Source organism: Vespa crabro, chromosome 9, assembly GCF_910589235.1.
Source record: "Vespa crabro chromosome 9, iyVesCrab1.2, whole genome shotgun sequence".
NCBI classification, from domain to species: Eukaryota; Metazoa; Arthropoda; class Insecta; order Hymenoptera; family Vespidae; genus Vespa; species Vespa crabro.
Genome location: NC_060963.1, coordinates 748,604 through 766,259, shown reverse-complemented (window position 1 = coordinate 766,259; position 17,656 = coordinate 748,604). Strand labels below are relative to the sequence as shown.

Here is a 17,656-nt window from a genome sequence, read left to right as displayed (position 1 = left end):
TCTGTCATTTAATAAGAACTATTGCAACAGTAAAATCGTGGAAGTAAAGGAAGCTGAGACGAAGAAAAGAATCTTTGCTTCGGGGTTGACATTGATCGACCCGAAATATTCATCTTGGAAGCAGCTACTTATAAATTTGACTTCGTCGTCGTCGACTAGACGAACAAATATTAGACATCGATCTTGTATCCGTCGAAGAAACGTTCGTTGCACGTTCTTTCGGTCATAAAGTCTTTGCGAAATCTCTATTTACGTAACACAACGACTATGACTACGACTATGACTACGACTATGACAACGACTACGACAACGACTACGACGACGAGACGACGTCAAACCTACATAGAAGTGAAACCGGACAAGATAGAGAAAAAAATACGCATCGATCCTAAGAACGAATAAGAAAAAGATGAACAGAGAGAGAGAGAGAGAGAGAGAGAGAGAGAGAAAGATACAAAGAGAGAAAGATGGATAACCACAGAGAGAGATAGAAAAAAAAAACAGTGAGGAGGATCGAGGAGGAGTAAATTGTTGGTCAGTTGCTTCGAACGAATCGGAATAACCAAAATAATTGGCATGTGCTGGATGCCACCAATGGAAATAGCTTTTTCGTCGCAGGAATCTTTTCCCAAGGACAAACGAAAATTCATATCTCATACGAAAACGTTTACTTTATGTTTTTCTGTACGATAAACATTGACCGGTGATATCAAAAATTTACGATGAAATTATACATTATCGGAAATGTAGTAGTAGGCATTGTTAATTGAAGAGCAAATTCTTTTGTTTTGTTTTTCTTATTTTCTTTTTTTTCTTTTTTTTTTTTTTCTTTATTTCTTTTTTCTTTGTTATTTGCAACGTCGAATATAATAGGAGAGATAATATTACGATCGTTTAAAAGATCATTTAAGAGAGAATTAGCCGAAACATTTTTGCGAATCATCTTCAATTTGCCGAGTTAAAAGGGATCGACCTTATCTCGTTGAACCAATGAAAGAAATTTCGTGATCGAAGTTCATCTCTCCACCTTTCGCTCTCTCTCTCTCTCTCTCTCTCTCTCTCTCTTATATATTATTATTATTATTATTATTATTATTATTATTATTATTATTATTATTATTATATAATATCGCTTAAAATTCATTAACACAAATGAACGCTATCGAGTTCCGTCGAAATTTCATCGACGTGGAAAAAGAGAGAAAGAAAAAGAAAAAGAAAAAAATAGAGAGAGAAAGAAAAAAAATAAAAAGAAAAAAAAAAAGATCACGGGGAAGGGCCACGGGTACGTACGTACGTTCCTCAAAGCGTGGCAGCGTAACGCTCTTTAAAAACGATCCAGAAGAGAAAAAAAGATTCACTGAGATCAACCTAGAAACCTACTTCAGGTTCAACCCGTTTAAACGTGAGCGAAAATGTATACGCAGCGTAAGTTGCCATCGCTCGTCCCCATTATCGACACACATCACCACTCGTTGCGTTCGTGGAGCAAATCACTTCTCCTACTTTTTTTTTCTCCCTTTTTCTTTTTTGTTTCCCTCTCTTCTCGACTTCTCCCCTATCTTCTATTCTTCCTGGAATCGTGATTTTATTAAATTTCACAGACGCGACGCCGTCTCGCACAGGAACATCCATCCATCTAAGCAACCATCCATCCATCCATCCATCCATCCATCCATCCAACCCATCCATCCTTTTCTTGTCGCCATCGTCTATTTAAATCTCGAGTAGGATTTTGATTTCAACAAAATGTATTTTCCTAACTGTATATCACCTTTCCCTCGATTAAATCTAGTTCTAGAAACGTAAAGATGGAGTGTGAGAGAGAGAGAGAGAGAGAAAAAATCAAAATCGAGATATATACATACATACGTAAAATGTTAAAGATACATTTTTTTTCTCTATCGACCTTTTCTATCGAATTTTTTCTAGTTTTTTTTTCTCGTTTCGCCATCGACATATATATATATATATATATATATATATATATATAATATACCGACGCGATATATATCGATGTATGAGGTAATGCTCTAAGTATGCGCATCGATGTATTTTTGTTTGGGTATCCCTGTCCAAAGATAAACGCGTTGAAAGTACACACAGAAAAAGAGAGAGAGAAAAAGAGAAAGAGACAGACAAGAGAAACACATACATGTGTATATATATATATATATATATATATATATAGGTACACCTAAACATACAAACACGTGCATATGATGAACACGTTAAATACTCCATCGAAGATATAAGAGAAGAGTACACGTGTAATAGACAGAATCAATTATCGATCGAAGGAGATGAATCTCTCTTTCTTTCTCTCTCGATTGCGTGGCAAATAAAATGTGTGGGGGTAATAAGACCTTTACACGTGTAAATCTTTCGATGTTCGATGCATCTAGAAAGATAGTAGAGGTAAAATATGTTGCAACGATCGTTTCTACGAAGACTCTTCGAATCTGTTTCACATTTCGTTCGAAACGCATTAACATCTTTCATAATCACGTTGCATTTTATCTTTTAAAAGAAAATTACTTTACTTTCTATTAATAGTAACGTATAATTATAACTAGAGAATAAATGTTACGTGTAATAATGTTAAAATACTTTGAAATATTTCGATAAAGTATAGATTATTTTCTTAACGATATTAATGTAAATTATTACGAAATAATTTAACAATGTTACGATATGTAAATAATATTTCGATAAAGATATACATAAGATGAATAATTACTATTTCATACGATTAATTACAGATATCGTATAAATATTACAACGTTAAATGTAGAAGGTCGATAAAAACAGCTCGTCTAGAAGACTGCAAAAGGCGAAGAGAGACTCGACTCGTGGGTCGCCGCCAAGTTGATTGCCTTTCTTATAAAGAAACCCTTTAACGAGACAGAAAGACGAAAGAGAGAGAGAGAGAGAGAGAGAGAGAGAGAGAGAGAGAGAATGTGTATGTGTAGTCCAAGACAATGAAGATTCATTAACGCCGCGTTTGGTCGACGTACGTCAGAGCATACCATAACCAATCACATTAAAAATGCATTGAACTTTTACAATGAATTAGAATCGTCAATTAAAAACGATAAATTTTGGGCTCGTACAATTGCATAGAAACAAACGCGAAACAATCGCGTTCTTATTCTCGTTCTTTCAATTACGACGACGATGGCTTGCCAACTGGGAAGAAAATTCTAAAGAAAATTTATTTCTCGCGTTAGTCGAAGCATACGCATACCGCCCACACTTTTATCATACCGCTTTTAAATTGCCATGCTAGAAATGCCACCTGTCGTCTCGTGCGACGAGCTACGTATTCTAAGTTCGATTTAGCTCAAAAAACAAAATGAGATTCGTCCTATTCTTTAATTATTTAAAGAGAATTGTAAAACGAAAGAAAAATCAAAGTCGACATATTCTTTCATTCATCTTTTTTCTTTTTTTTTTTTTGTTATGATATCGTAAGATCATAAATTTCTACGAAAGAGAAATATTTATCATAAACGATTCTCTCGTCGTTCATTCGAATATCTAATTAATAAAACTAAAAATTATTTGAATTTTGTAACATAATCTAGATCAAATAGTGAGACACGATTGTAATTTTCTCGCAGCTTTGTCTTTTATTCGTATCGAGAATGATAACGAAAGAATCGAGTCGATTTAAAATTGTTACGCTGGGCAACGATGCGTATCCGATACACCACCCACCCACACGTTGTTAAAATACCAATCGCCGATGCAAAAGGTGAAGAAAGTAAAGGCATAGAGGATAATAATAAACAATGAAACGAACGATATAGGATAATTGTATGAAGAGTAATTTCTTTTCGAACGAAGAAGAAAAACATTGAATGATATCTTATCGAAGAGGCAACGTGCAGAAATTCAAAGCAAATATGTATTCACTTTTTAAAATCGAATCGAAATGATCGTCTACATATATATACGTACATACATATATATATATATATATATATATATATATATATATATATATATATATATATATACATATACATATACACGCTAAATGATCGGAAGTATTTTGATCGATGTCGATCAATGACCTTGACTCTCACGACAATTTTATCAGACAATTCTTTGCAAATTTTTGTTGGTTTATTTTCTTTTTCTTTTTTTCCTTATGAAATCGCACGATGTCACGAAGGTCGGATAAAGTGTGTACGAATACACGTACACGAAAGAGAAAGTAGAATGAATAGTAAACAAAAGATTTTATTTACGTGAAGTTAAATAGTAGAGTGGCATCCTTCTGTTCGATGTAATTGATTTATTACGCGTCTTCTCCTAGTCAACTTTTGATATTCTCTCCCTCTCTTTTGCAAACTATAAATCTCAAGACCGCCGAGAGAGACGTACGCCAAATGCAGTTGGTCTATGATCTTGCGACATTCCACGATGTTGTAATTAAGCTATACTCTAAGCAATGAAAAAAACGTAAAAATTCGTAGACCATATCGAAGGGAATAATAGTCGGGATGAGAGAATTTCACGATTGAAAGTTTATTATTAACACGTGAGAATACGATTAACGATTCACGCCCATTCTCTCGAATAACAATACGATCGGTTATAAGAAAACCATCGGGGGGTCGAAGGTCGATATCACGTCGTAAAAGATTTATCGAAGAGTATTACGCCGAGGGAGCGTTTAACTCTAAACAGTTATAAATCGGACGTTGGTAACAAAGTAGAAATGGCATGGAGAATCGAGTTAAAATGTTTAGAGCAATTTTACGAGTAAACCTTTTGCGACTGAACAATGTGAGAACATGAGATATTCCAATAGCATACGAAGAAAAAAACCTCGTTTTCGTTGCATCGAAGCGTGAGAACGAGTGCACCGAGAAATTAAAATGAAAATGAAAGGAGAAGAAAAAAGAAGAAGAAAACGAAATAAGAGAAAAGAAATCGCGTGCGTGTGTCTCCCCGTTTGATCGTCTCGTGAAAGAAATGTTAAAAGAAGGAAAAATAAAAAGAAAAGGAGAAAGAAAATTGCTTCGTGCAAAAGTTCTTCGTCGTACGAAGGAGCTCCACCATGTTAATTCATTTTTGTCATTTTATTCGTCGCACAATTCTTAACAAGATTTACAAAAGTCAAGTTAGATTTATTACCTTTGCATTCTTCAACCGAGCTACAACGACGACGAACGCGAATACTTTTATTGACTTTATTATTCGTCTTAACGTCGAGCACACGATAGAGTAAAAGCCAATAAATAGCTTTCGATGAAGTTAAATTATTAGCTTGATTTGTTGTTCTTCGAAAGAATGAAATAAGAAGAATAATAAAAGAATAAAACGAATAAGTAAAAATATTACACGATCATGCGAAAAGTTTACATACACGGCACGTTGTCCATCCTTTTTATTTAATAATTCTCATGTACATTCAATATACATGTTTTCTTAGATAAAACACGGACAATTTTTCGTGGTAAACGTTAGTGGAAATTTTACCAAGTTATTAAGATTAATTGTTGTTCATTGTTATTTTCGTTCAATTTATACGTGCCAAAATAAATACTATTGATGATTATCGATTGCGAAAGTCGGACGAGAGTGATTTTTCTATTTTCTTTTTCTTCTTCCCTTTTTTTTTTTTTTAAGATCACGTTTTAACACAACACGTCCATATTTGTACGTTGTTGTCGTGCAAACAACGATCTCTATAGTTGCAAAGTATTATTTGACACGACACTTGGCATGATTTTCAAAGTTTAGCACATTCGTCAAAATATCCGCGTTCCGTAGAAGTGTCCTTTCTCAATCCATCGTTCGAATACTTCCGCTACGAAATGAACTGTTCCGAACGGATGGAAATGAAAAAGATGCATCGATTTTATCGCATCGAGGGGGTTAATACATTCTTCTTGTCTCTCTTTTTTTCCTTCCCCTCTCCCCCCTTCTCTCTCTCTCTCTCTCTCATACTCTTTTTATCGCCCGCAAGTTTTCTATATAAAGCGCGTGAAACGGATTTGTCCTTGTACGGCGTCAGTGTCGTCGAATTAATCTCTGCAGTACCCGTGGTAACCGATAAGTTTACGACAACGATACGTCAATGCGTTATTACATTCGAAATCGAAAATGGCTTCTCTTTTTTCTTTTCTTTTTTCTTTATTTTTATTCTTTTTTTTCTTTTTCTTTTTTTTTTTAATAGATATAATTTACAATTAATATCATATTTTCATTATTATCAATACGGTATACGTCAAAGTAAAGGGAAGCGTACATCATAATTTACATCGTATAAACACGTAACTCGAACTTCAACACGTAACTCAAGGACTAGTTACATACTCTCGTAGCTCGAGTTACGTGCAAACGTAACATGTTCGACAAAACTACCGAAAGAGAGAGAGAGAGAGAGAGAGAGAGAGAGGGAGAAAAAGAGAATCCAGAATTTAAATGATTTATGGAGAAATTTAAATGCTCGTACATCATTAACGTTTCTATCCAATTACGATATAATAAAATATCTCATCGTCGATCAAAATCGAGAAAAATTTATAAATTCTAATATATTTTCAACGTCTATCTATTCATTTAAAATCATTTTCAATGATGCGGCGATGTACTTGCAGGAGAATTGATTTGAAAACATTTATGCGCGTGCGAATAAATACAATAAAATTGTTCGGCAAATCAAAAGAAAAGACAACGAAGAATTTTGTAACAAATGATAAAATTTAGAATTTAGATCGACGAGAATTTTAAAGGATCATTTAATATATCATGATCGGTCCTTCCGTTAACAAGCTTCACGAGGGTATTGTTGTTCTTTTGAGCGTACTCCCGACAAGGTCGATCGTTTCTCGAGATACGTTCTTATAATGTCTCTCAGTCCCCTTCTCCTCTTTCCTCTCCTCTCACTTTACTCGCTTTCATATAGCACTCGCAGGTGCATGCTCAAGGTGTTCGACTTGGGTGTCTAATGAACGAGACCTTGGTATCGCGAGTGGATTTCTCTTCTGACATAAGTCGACTCGAAGTAAGGATCAAATATGATGATTCGAGAAGAACTTTTTTTTCTTTCCTTAAGTTTTCAAATTTATGAGAATTAATCGGGTTCGATTATTATACAATTTTCATTTAACATTGAATTATGATAATTATTAAAAAGTCCTCAGTTAATTGACAAAAACGAATATTATGTTGATCAAATATGTATCTATCTATCTAACTACCTACCTATCTATTTATCTATCTATCTATCCTTTTTTTATCGCGTGGATCATGATCCAAAAATATAAATAAAACTATTTCTTCCTCTTCTTCCTCTTCTTCTTCTTCTTCTTCTTCTTCTTCTTCTTCTCCTCTCGATATTCCTACTAGTCACGCGTTCAAGAGACTAGGTATTAAAAATAAAGAAAGCATCGCGGAGCAGGTGACTTTGTTTCTTACTACGTCGATAGAAAATCATGCGACTGATCGATTGTAGATAATTAATGAAAAGATGTAACAACTCATTTATATATTCGTTATATTTGACGTGTCTATGGTTTAATGGAATCGATGTTACAAACTTGCAACGCCGTTGAATCGGTTGCAGACAAACTGGCTATGTTAAGATCATACCGCCGTTCGAATAAAGTTATCACGTGGAATTTAGTTCACTGCGGTGACGCGGGAAAGTTGACGGCCCATAAAAGAGGAGAACGAACGTGCAAGGTGCATGAAAAAGATGTACCGTCGAAAGTCGTGTACGTTCTTAGAGAGACACGATATTATGCGATTATTTTCATGAGCTACTTTTTTTTTTCTTTCTTTCTTTCTTCTTTCTTTCCCCCGCCCCACCCACCCACCCACCCTCCTTTCTTTTCATTAAAATTCATTCTCGTAATACGCTTGAAAACGCATTCAACGATCGAAAGAATCCGACGATTATAAATTTTTCTGACTTTTTTGATATTTCACGAATCTGTCGTCATCATTATTAGTCCTCATAATCAGTCCGTGCGCCCTAATGAAATCCTTCCAAGTTCTTCACATAACGCGATAATAGTCTGAATAATATTACATAAGCTTCTTAACGAGCAGCTAGCGTGTTCCTACTTTATTCACTGTTATTAGCTCGAGTATGCCAGTCGGATACTTAAAGCTTTTCCACGGTACTAAATTCGTTCCTTCTTATTTCATTGCGGAAAGCTTAAAAAAAAGAAACAAAAGAAAAAAAAAAAAAAGAAAAAAAAAAGAAAAAGAATAAAGAAAAAAATAAAGAAAAAGAAAAAATATACCTTTTGTAAATAGTAGACAAGTTATGTTATTCTAAATTTTTCTTTTATTTTTTTCCCTTCCTTAACACATGCAATCCGTATAATCTGTTTCCTCGATGAGTATTAAGTATTTTTCAAGAGAAAAAAAATTACTTTGAGAAAAGAAAAGAAGAAGAAGATAATAAATAAATAAATAAATAAATAAATCATAAAAAGAGAACAAAATTTTAATGTAAATTAAAGCTAATTTTAATTTCGATAACGAATTATAATGTTCACGTTGGAGAAATACTCGTTTGTCGTCAGAGTGTGTAATTCGATAGGAACGACCACACTGGTTAATCCGTTTGATGTTATGAAAACAGAATCGGATAAACATTTATGTATGTATGTTGACCGAGTAGATGTTACCAACAAACATCATCCTTCTATATATTTTACCATTGTGTTGATCGTATCATTTAATTTATTAAAAATATCGGTCCTTTGCATATAGAAAAAATTCAAAGAAATAAAATAAAAAAAAAAAAAAAAAAAAAAAAAAAAAAAAAAAAAAAAAAAAAAAAAAAAAAAAAAAAGAAACAATAAAAGAAAAATACATTAAAATGACGTCTGCCGATAAATTACACGAAAAACAATATAATAAACTAAGTTCTTAGCGATTATTTTTTTTTTATAGAACACCGGAAAAATTCTATTTGCTATTCAAGGAACGTCAACTACGACGTTCTTTTATCGAAATGTCACTCACGCGAGTGCACCACGACGTATTACAACTAACTATTTCCGTATAAAGTACTCGTTAAATTACATAAGATTGGAAATCAAATGTAATGAAAAATCAAAATGTATGTAAGAGAATGTACTAAGTTTTTTCTTTCGACGAAACATTTTAACATCGACGATTAAGACTATCTCGCATCTAGTTTCATATTGGAATTGGACAAAACGAGTCAAGGAGAGCAAAAAAAAATTACGAGAGAGAGAGAGAGAGAGAGAGAGAGAAAGAAAAGAAAAAGACCGAAGAAAATGAAAATGCGTTGCACGTTGGAAAAGAGATAAAAAATCAGATCTTTACATACGCGTTCAAAAATATTTCAGCCACAGTTGTAAGAACAAAGAGTGGAGGATAAAGATGATATCCGCGTGCCAAAGCGTTCACCAATGTCAAAGAAGGAAGGTGCGCTCTCGATCTTCGTATGATCTTGCGCGATGGACTCGCGGTATGAAATACGGATATCGAGAGAGAGAGAGAGAGAGAGAGAGAGAGAGAGAGAGAGAGAGAGAGAGAGAGAGAGAGAGAGAGAGAGAGAGAGAATCGAAACGCAACGCGCCACGTGACTAGGTCTGGCGCCACGAATGGCAACGTATCGTTCTATCTCCATACTCTCTTCACTAGTATTTTTTTTTTAATTTTTTTTTTTTAATTTCTCTTTAATTCTTAACTATATTTCTTCTTTAAGTAACAAAAAATAAAAACGATCCCGCTTATAACTCGACATAATGTTTCACATGTATTTGTACGAAATTTTAAAGAGGAAAAATACTTCGAATAAGGAGAAAAAAAAAAAGAAAAAGAAAGGAAAAAAAAACTTCCCGTCTCAAAAGTCGACAATCGTTAGAAAATAATGGACACACTCTTCGTAAAAAAAAAAAAAGAAGAAAAAAAAATAATAAATCAAATTGAATTTAGCCGCGCGACGAGAATCGTTGCCGACCAACTTCAGACTTCTGCCAGAGTGGCGCCCATACCCGAAAGAAGAAGGGTTCAAATGTCATGGCTTACGAGTATACGAGCTACGTATACAGAGGGATACGTCTTTATAAAACGAAATCATTGACCCGTACCTCCGCCTCCCAAAGTTTTTGCTCTATTTATAATTTTAAAGTATATTTAACGCGACAAGGTTAATTGATTAATTAAAACCTTCGACTTATAATTCAATGACGATGTTATAAACAAATTTTATTTTTTAATCGAGGACATTGGATCTATTATTACAATAATTGTCGAGAATTTTTTTTTCTTTTTCTTTTCTTTTTTTTTTTTTTTTTTTTTTTTTTTTTTTGAACAAAACGAAAACTCAAAATTTACAAAATCGAAAGAAACAACGGTTAACCTCAAAGTGACATTTGTTCGAAATTGAGAGGAATTAAGGTCTCTCGCTTTCTCTCCCTCTCCCACTCTTTTTTTTTCTTTTTTTCTTTCTGTTATTCTTTATCTTACTTTCTACAATCATATACCCCATATTTTTTCTTCTAAACGAAGATTACACAGGTTTAAGAAAGATACATACTTTGTCGATATAGTTCAATGATAATAACTGTATGGAAAGAAACTAAAACACACACATGATACACTCAAATCCTTATGCACTCACTCCAAACACATAGAAAATATCGGAAGTCCGGGTTTAACACGCACGTGTGCGCGCGAATAATACTCCTTATCTTTTCTTCAAAATTATAGCTTCCTTTTCCTCTCTCTCTCTCTCTCTTCTCTTAATTTTATTATCGTACTATTTTCAACAAAAAAAAAAAAAAAAAAAAAAAAAAAGAGAAAGAAAACAGAAGAGACGAAAAAAAGGAGAGAGAGAGAGACAGAAAAAAAAAGAAATGAATAATAAGAAAAAGAATAATTTAAAAAAAAAAAAAAAGAAAAAAAAAGAGAGAAAAGAAAATTAAAATAGCCAATTTCTGGAGGAGATTCACTTACAGCATCACTTCGTAGTCACATTCTAGGAGCGTTCGAGACGCTCTCATCCAAATATCTTCCAGGACTAGGCTGCCTATTTCACGTTTGGTCCTCGTTTCGTTGACGATAATGCGAGGTTTGTGGAACACAAAATTCACCGAAGAACTATGTAAACGATGATTTAATATATCGATGGCAATCGACGATGTTAGAACACGATCAAAGAAAAGTAAGGAAATGAAAAAAAAAGAGATGTATGTATATATATATATATATATACAACTAAACGCACGGAAGGAAGACTCACGAGAGAATGAGAACGATCCGTACTGGACGAAAGATTATGAGGCACTGAGAACGGCTGCGGTCACCGGTGATTGGTCGATCGGGGAGTTTCGGTATGCGCGATTTTCTTTTTCGCTATGAGAGAGAAAGATATATATATATATATATGTATATATATATATATATATATTCGATTGTTTCGCTCGACTCTTTCACTCTTTTTCCGTAAAGAGAGAAGAAGATAACTTGTTTGCTCGTTCCTTCTCTCTCTCTCTCTCTCTCGCTCTCTCTTTCTTTCTCTCGTGACGGTCGCGTTGAATCTGGGCCAGCAGTGGCGCGCCGACGAAAATAGAACGGCGTCGAGACAGCTCCAACACCCTCTTTCTCTCTTTACACGGCACTATTACTTCTGAACACTCTCTCACAGTCAACGTACACGTACGTACTAGCCAAGTCTCTCTGTTAAAAAGAAGCAGCGTACGTAGATCTCGCGCCGTACATCTTCCCCCACTGCTATCCGAGCACTGCCGCTCACTCTGTCGGGAGTCACACTCAACGACCGTGACGCGCGAGCCGCTCGGAGACTACGGCCACCAATCGGAATCCGAGTTGCTACGTGTTCCTCGTGACGTCACGGCTGACCCTACCGACCGATACAAACAATGCTCGAGTACGAACAAGTGTATGATGTTTCAACTCCTCCTCCCCACCTCTCTACCTACCTACCTACCTACCTACCTACCTACCTACCTACCTACCTACCTATCTACCACCTACCTTCCACACCCTTAACTTCATCCCATGTAAAATCTCCATCTTTACTTATCCATCTATCTATATATCTTTTTCTTTCGATTTTATCATATGAGATGTTCTTATTATGCAGGGATTAATTTTATTCAAATTCGGTATTGTTTTACGTGATCGTGTGAATTATGATATTTTTTAACACGTTAAAGTAAAACGATACTCGATGCGTCACATTTTGAATGAGTCAACGATTCCAATGAGATTCAAAGTGAACACATATATATGTATATATAAATATACTGGATGTTCAAGAAATATGACACGGGAAAGGTATACTTTTTTTTTCTGACGTAGAGGAACGAAGGAAGAGTTAATAATTTCGCAATTCAAAGAAGAACCGAAGAAAAAAGAACTGTATACACGGATACGTACACATCTTTTTTGATTAGATAATAAGAGAAAATTTTAATTACATATATCCACGATACTTTGGGGTTTTGTGCCAAGTGTTAGGTCAACCGCCGTTAATTAATGTTTCTTTTTTTTTTCTTTTTTTTTTTAGAGGTCGTTTACCCGGGATATAGACGAACCGAACGAAACTAGTATTCGTTTAATGCCAAGTTTGACCGAAAACGCGTCCAAAGGGGATAAAGTGTCAGGGTTAATAGATCAACCGTTGGCTCCTCCTTGATTCGGTCATTCTGCGGATTCGCGGGAACAATGTTATAACCGGGATAAATTTATAGCCGCGGAAATATATACATATATATATATATATATATAAGCTTTCCTTCGTATAACGAGAGAATGAGAGAACGTATGTACTTGGATACATATACGTATCTGCATATACATATTCACGTAGAAATGTATAACCCGGCATAGTTTGAAGATTAGTCACGTTTTCGGTACGAATATACCAGGTATAATACACCTGTGGTCGGTCGGTGCATTTACAAAATATACATTTTCCACAAATGTCAACGCTACTATAACTTTCGAGAAGCATCCGCTTGCAGATTTTCAAAGAACGAAGAAATAATAGAGAAAACGTGTCCCTTCGTAATAATATCTCAACTAAGCGTTTTCATTCATAAACAATTTTCCATGGATAATCCATTCTTACATGGATATATATTCATGTACTACAAATATATTTTGTATTTATATGACACTACAGAAGTATAGGGATAATAAAAACATTTAGAAAACTTTTAATTTTTTATCTGAACACTATTATATCGCGCGAATGAAGATGATTAAGCTTCTCGGAAAACAAATTAATAAATATGTACCTACTTACAATTATCTTCAATAATCCAATTGTAAAAACTTTGAAGAGCCAACTAAATTTAGATTTACTTTTATACCTGATAAGTAAAAGTCGTAAATTATATCTATTTCTTTGTTTGTTTAGAACATATTATTTTTAAATATTTACCTTCAAATAATTTCGATCATTTTTATTTATTCGTCTTTGAAAGTTTAATTGGAGAAAGTTAAAAAAATATATCTCTAAAAGTCATTGAAACGATTCTCTGTCTGTGTGTGTATGTGTGGATTTTTTTCCTTCGTATAACGGTAATCTATCAAATGCCAATTCAATAAAAATGTTTCATGAATTGTGATTGTACGATCGTATTGTATGTACAGCTATGACAAATTTCATATTTCGAGAATGGCTCGACAATTTGTTGCACAAATATTTCGGAATATTACGGAACAACGGACGAATTTCAGTCGTATTCTTATCGATTTATGCATTGCGAGGAGATTTGAATTAATTGTAAATTATTACGTTCCGTGTTTTCCCAGTTAATCTTCTCCAGATACGATCGTTTTTGCCTTTAAGACAAGTATTTCGGACGTATTCTTCGCGTTCTTTTCTTCTTCTTCTTTTTCTTTTGTTTTGTTTTCTTTTTTTTTTTTTTTTTTAAGCGACAGTTCTCAGTGTATCCACGAGGAAGAAGGAGCAAAATCTAAAATTTTTTTTTAGGATTAGCGATCGAATTGGTCGACCTGTGCGTTATAAAAAGTGAGATTAAAATAAACTAACGGCAGATTTAATCTCGTCGGATCTCTCATCTCGTCTGTCAGATATTCGTTCTCATTCTCCCAGCTCGTTTCAGTCTGAGAAAAGGAGATTACCTTCGTACAATCTACTACGCTTGACCAAAGTTCATTTCTACTCTACAATTTACGATTTCCTCTGGAATTTTAACAAAATTCCTTTCGTTTAGTGACATACTGTGTATTCCTTATGTTATGCTGCAAGTTTTCAATATACAAGAAAAAAAAAGAAAAAAAAAAAAAAAAAAGAAAAAAAATTAAATTGCACAATTTTTACATTCTTCGTCCTACGTTATCTATTATACGTATGTACATACGTACATACGTATTTATAGTAATATAATATGAATAGGTTAAACGAGCGAAACTCTATTCTTATGAATTTCAATCGTTATTTCGTTCTACCAGCAATGACGAAACATTCTCCCGTCATGGAATGGTTTAAGTGATGTTTCTAGGACGATTGATTTTTTTATTAATGAAAGATGGAGGAAAGGAGGGATAGAGAGAAAGAGAGAGAAAAAAAAGGAAAAAAGAAGAGAGAAAAAAAAATGAAAAAGATATATGCATGGGAAATTACACATCTTGGACCGAAAACTCGTCGAGCTGGAAAAGAGTGGGCTCGAGTATCGTTAAAATAACCAATGGACATATGAGTTATGGACCTTCCTGGAAAGCGTCGAGTCTCGGTGTAAAAGGTCAGGGTCGCCGATACGTCGAACAGATGGCTAACGATTTTCGAAAGAAGACTGGAGAGAGAGAGAGAGAGAGAGAGAGAGAGAGAGAAAATAAAAATAAGAAAATCGCTGCGGAAGAGTCTACTTCCGTGGACTCGTCTGGGCGAAAAAAAAAAAGAACTATTGTATTACAAAGTATAGTAACATCTAACGATAGTCTGATCAATTCTAATTAATTCCCGATAAATCGGATAATTTATAGGATATGATAAATGATATATGAAAGAATTCTCTGTTACGATAAGAGTTGTAAGTTAGTAACGTTTTATAAATGTTTTTCCTCTTATTTTTTTCTTTCTTTTATTTTTTTTTTTTTTTGATATTTGATCGCATCGAAAAATCTTCGAAGAAAGATTTTCTCTTCTTCGATCGTTGATGCAATCGTAGAGTTCCATTGCTGTAAGAAAAACGTAATCTCGAGACGTGCAAGCGTATCGGTTCTTTCTCTCGAATCGACAGAGTTTTCAGGGAAGCTAGATGTTCAACAAGTATGCCCGGCGAAGAGAAAGAGAGAGAGAGAGAGAGAGAGAGAGAGAGAAAATAAAAAATAGAATTCCTCTGCTTGCAAGCGAGAGAACTCTCTCGTTTCTTCCTTCTTTTTTCCTTCCTTTCTTTCTTTCATTTATTTCTTCATCCATTCATCCATCCATCCTTTTTCTCTCTTCAAAATGTCATCATCGTTCACGTTCAGACCGAGAGTCCAAGTTCCAAGAACAAAGTGTATTCTGGTTGTCACTACGGGTATTCAATAAAATACTTCAGAATCGAAAATCGTTTTCGAAAGGGAGCTTTGTTTATTTCGCACGGATTTCACTTACTTCGACTACTTTCTTTTTTATTTGACTTTTTTTCTTCCCTCCTATTTACCTAACCACTCCTGAAGCGTCCGAAAGATTGTAATCGTTTATTCCTCGAATCGATACGAAAAGGTCCGACCTAATTTCTCAAATATATCCTTCGTCGAGCTTAGAAGCCGAGTTCTCGGATCATTTTCAAAGTCGACTTCGCGCGTCGGAACGGTCACCTTTCGTCCGCTTCGTTTCGTTCATTTATGCAAGAACGAGAATTCGGGTCATGCTTATCCATAATCACAGAGTATAGCTCGTTAAACTTCATGGAACATAGACACGAATTTATAATTAATATTTCTCCGGTCGTTTTTCTATTTTTTTTTTCCTCCTCCTCTTTTTCCTTGTTTTGTTTTAATCTTGTATATTTCTTGTTATTTGTTATATTGTATTTTATATAATTAGTTATACACGAATGCACGGAAGATAAATAAAACGTCGAATAATGAAATCTTAAATTAAAATTCTTCTCCGATAACTTAGTTTATTGTGTGTGTGTATGTGAGAGAGAAAGAGAGGGGAAAAAAAAAAGGTTCCATTGAAACAGCACGAAGTTACGCAGCCAAGTGAAAACGCATCAACGAGTTGCATGGTCTCTGAACCGAGTTAAATTTCCATCTTCGTTCTTCTCGACATGTGTATGTGTGTATGTACGTATGCATATATGTATATATATATATATATATATATATATATATATATATATATGTGCAAGACCCTCAAAGATTGCGCGCTATTGCACGCGATTGCATAAGGTTGCGACCAACAGTATTGCACGACATTGCATCGCGCAGGTCCGTTCAAACGATCGCGTTCGTTACTTGTATACGTTTACGAAGTGTCCTACTAACCGTCATCGTCATCGTCACCGTCACCGTCACCGTCGCCGTCACCGTCACCGTCACCGTACTGTCACATCGTCGTCTTTGTTGTCATCGTCATCGAGTTCAATCTCCACATACCAATCTCTGAACGCCGATCGAATAGTTACGTTCTTGTTTCCATTCGATCGACGATCTCGATTTCTTTTTCTTCTTTAAATCTACCAATGCACTAAATATATTTGTATATATATATATATATATTTTTTTTTTCTTATTTTTTTTTTTGTTTTCACGTTAATGAATCTTCTTGATATGAATCGCGTGGAACAAACAGGAACGTTTTTAAAATAATGAACTTGGAAAAGTATTATAAAAAATACATTTTGCTTAACATTACCTGCTTCTCTAAATAGATTAATTAAGAAAAAGAAGAAGGAGAAAAAAAAGAAAGAAAAGAAAAGAGGAGAAAAAAATAGATCCTTTATTCGTACATTTGAGAAAAGAGTTTTCTAAGTCGAGAACACCGGAGAATAGTTCCGACTGAATGTACTTTCTATCTCCAAAATGTGAAAGAGTACTTGAAAGTTTTGTCCAAACTAAAACTGAAAAGAAGTAACCCACTAAAGGGGTTGGATAGAGACCACCATCCCACTTCCTCCCTCTTTGTATTTTGCCGTTTTAGCATCGTATGCATAAAACAGTCTGTTATTTTAAAAGAAGGTAGCAAATTCGTCGACGCGAATTAAGCTCGAACCTCGTTCATTGTTTTTGAGCTTTATCCTCCTAGCAATAATTGGGTTAAGGTTGTCAACCAATGAAATTTAAGATTACATCTTGGACGGCCAATTTTTCTTTTCTCTTCTCTTTTTCTCTTTCATTTTTCTATTCCATTTTTCTTTTTAATTTTCTCAAAGCCACGTGTCAGAATATCCACAAAGTTTTCTTTACATACAAAAAAAAAAAAAAAAAAAAAAAAAAAAAGATAAAAAAAGAAAAACAAAAAGAAAATTTGATAAATTGGAGAGTTTAAAAAAAAAAAAAGAAACGAGTGTGTTAAAAGTCGAAAGCAAATGTTAAGCATCGCTATTCGATATCATTTATAGTTTCAGTTTAATTTAAATGTTGAGAATTGTTTCACCTTTTTCTTTTGCATTTCCTGTCGCTAACAGACGTCAAAACCGCAAACAATTTTGTACGT

At 34.3% G+C, this 17,656-nt stretch overlaps 1 protein-coding gene across 7 annotated transcripts in view; it reads right to left on the bottom strand.

Moving 5' to 3' along the window:
• Positions 1-17,656, bottom strand: part of LOC124427037 (PRL-1 phosphatase) — a 39,911-nt gene that overhangs the window by 2,961 nt on the left and 19,294 nt on the right. For 2 of the 7 annotated variants that reach the window (XM_046969471.1, XM_046969468.1), the window contains exon 1: positions 10,966-11,245. The exons of 2 other annotated variants lie outside the window; for them this stretch is intronic. The gene's annotated coding sequence lies outside the window, so the exon portion shown is untranslated. 3 more of the 7 variants (XM_046969467.1, XM_046969470.1, XM_046969466.1) reach the window with 2 other exon arrangements.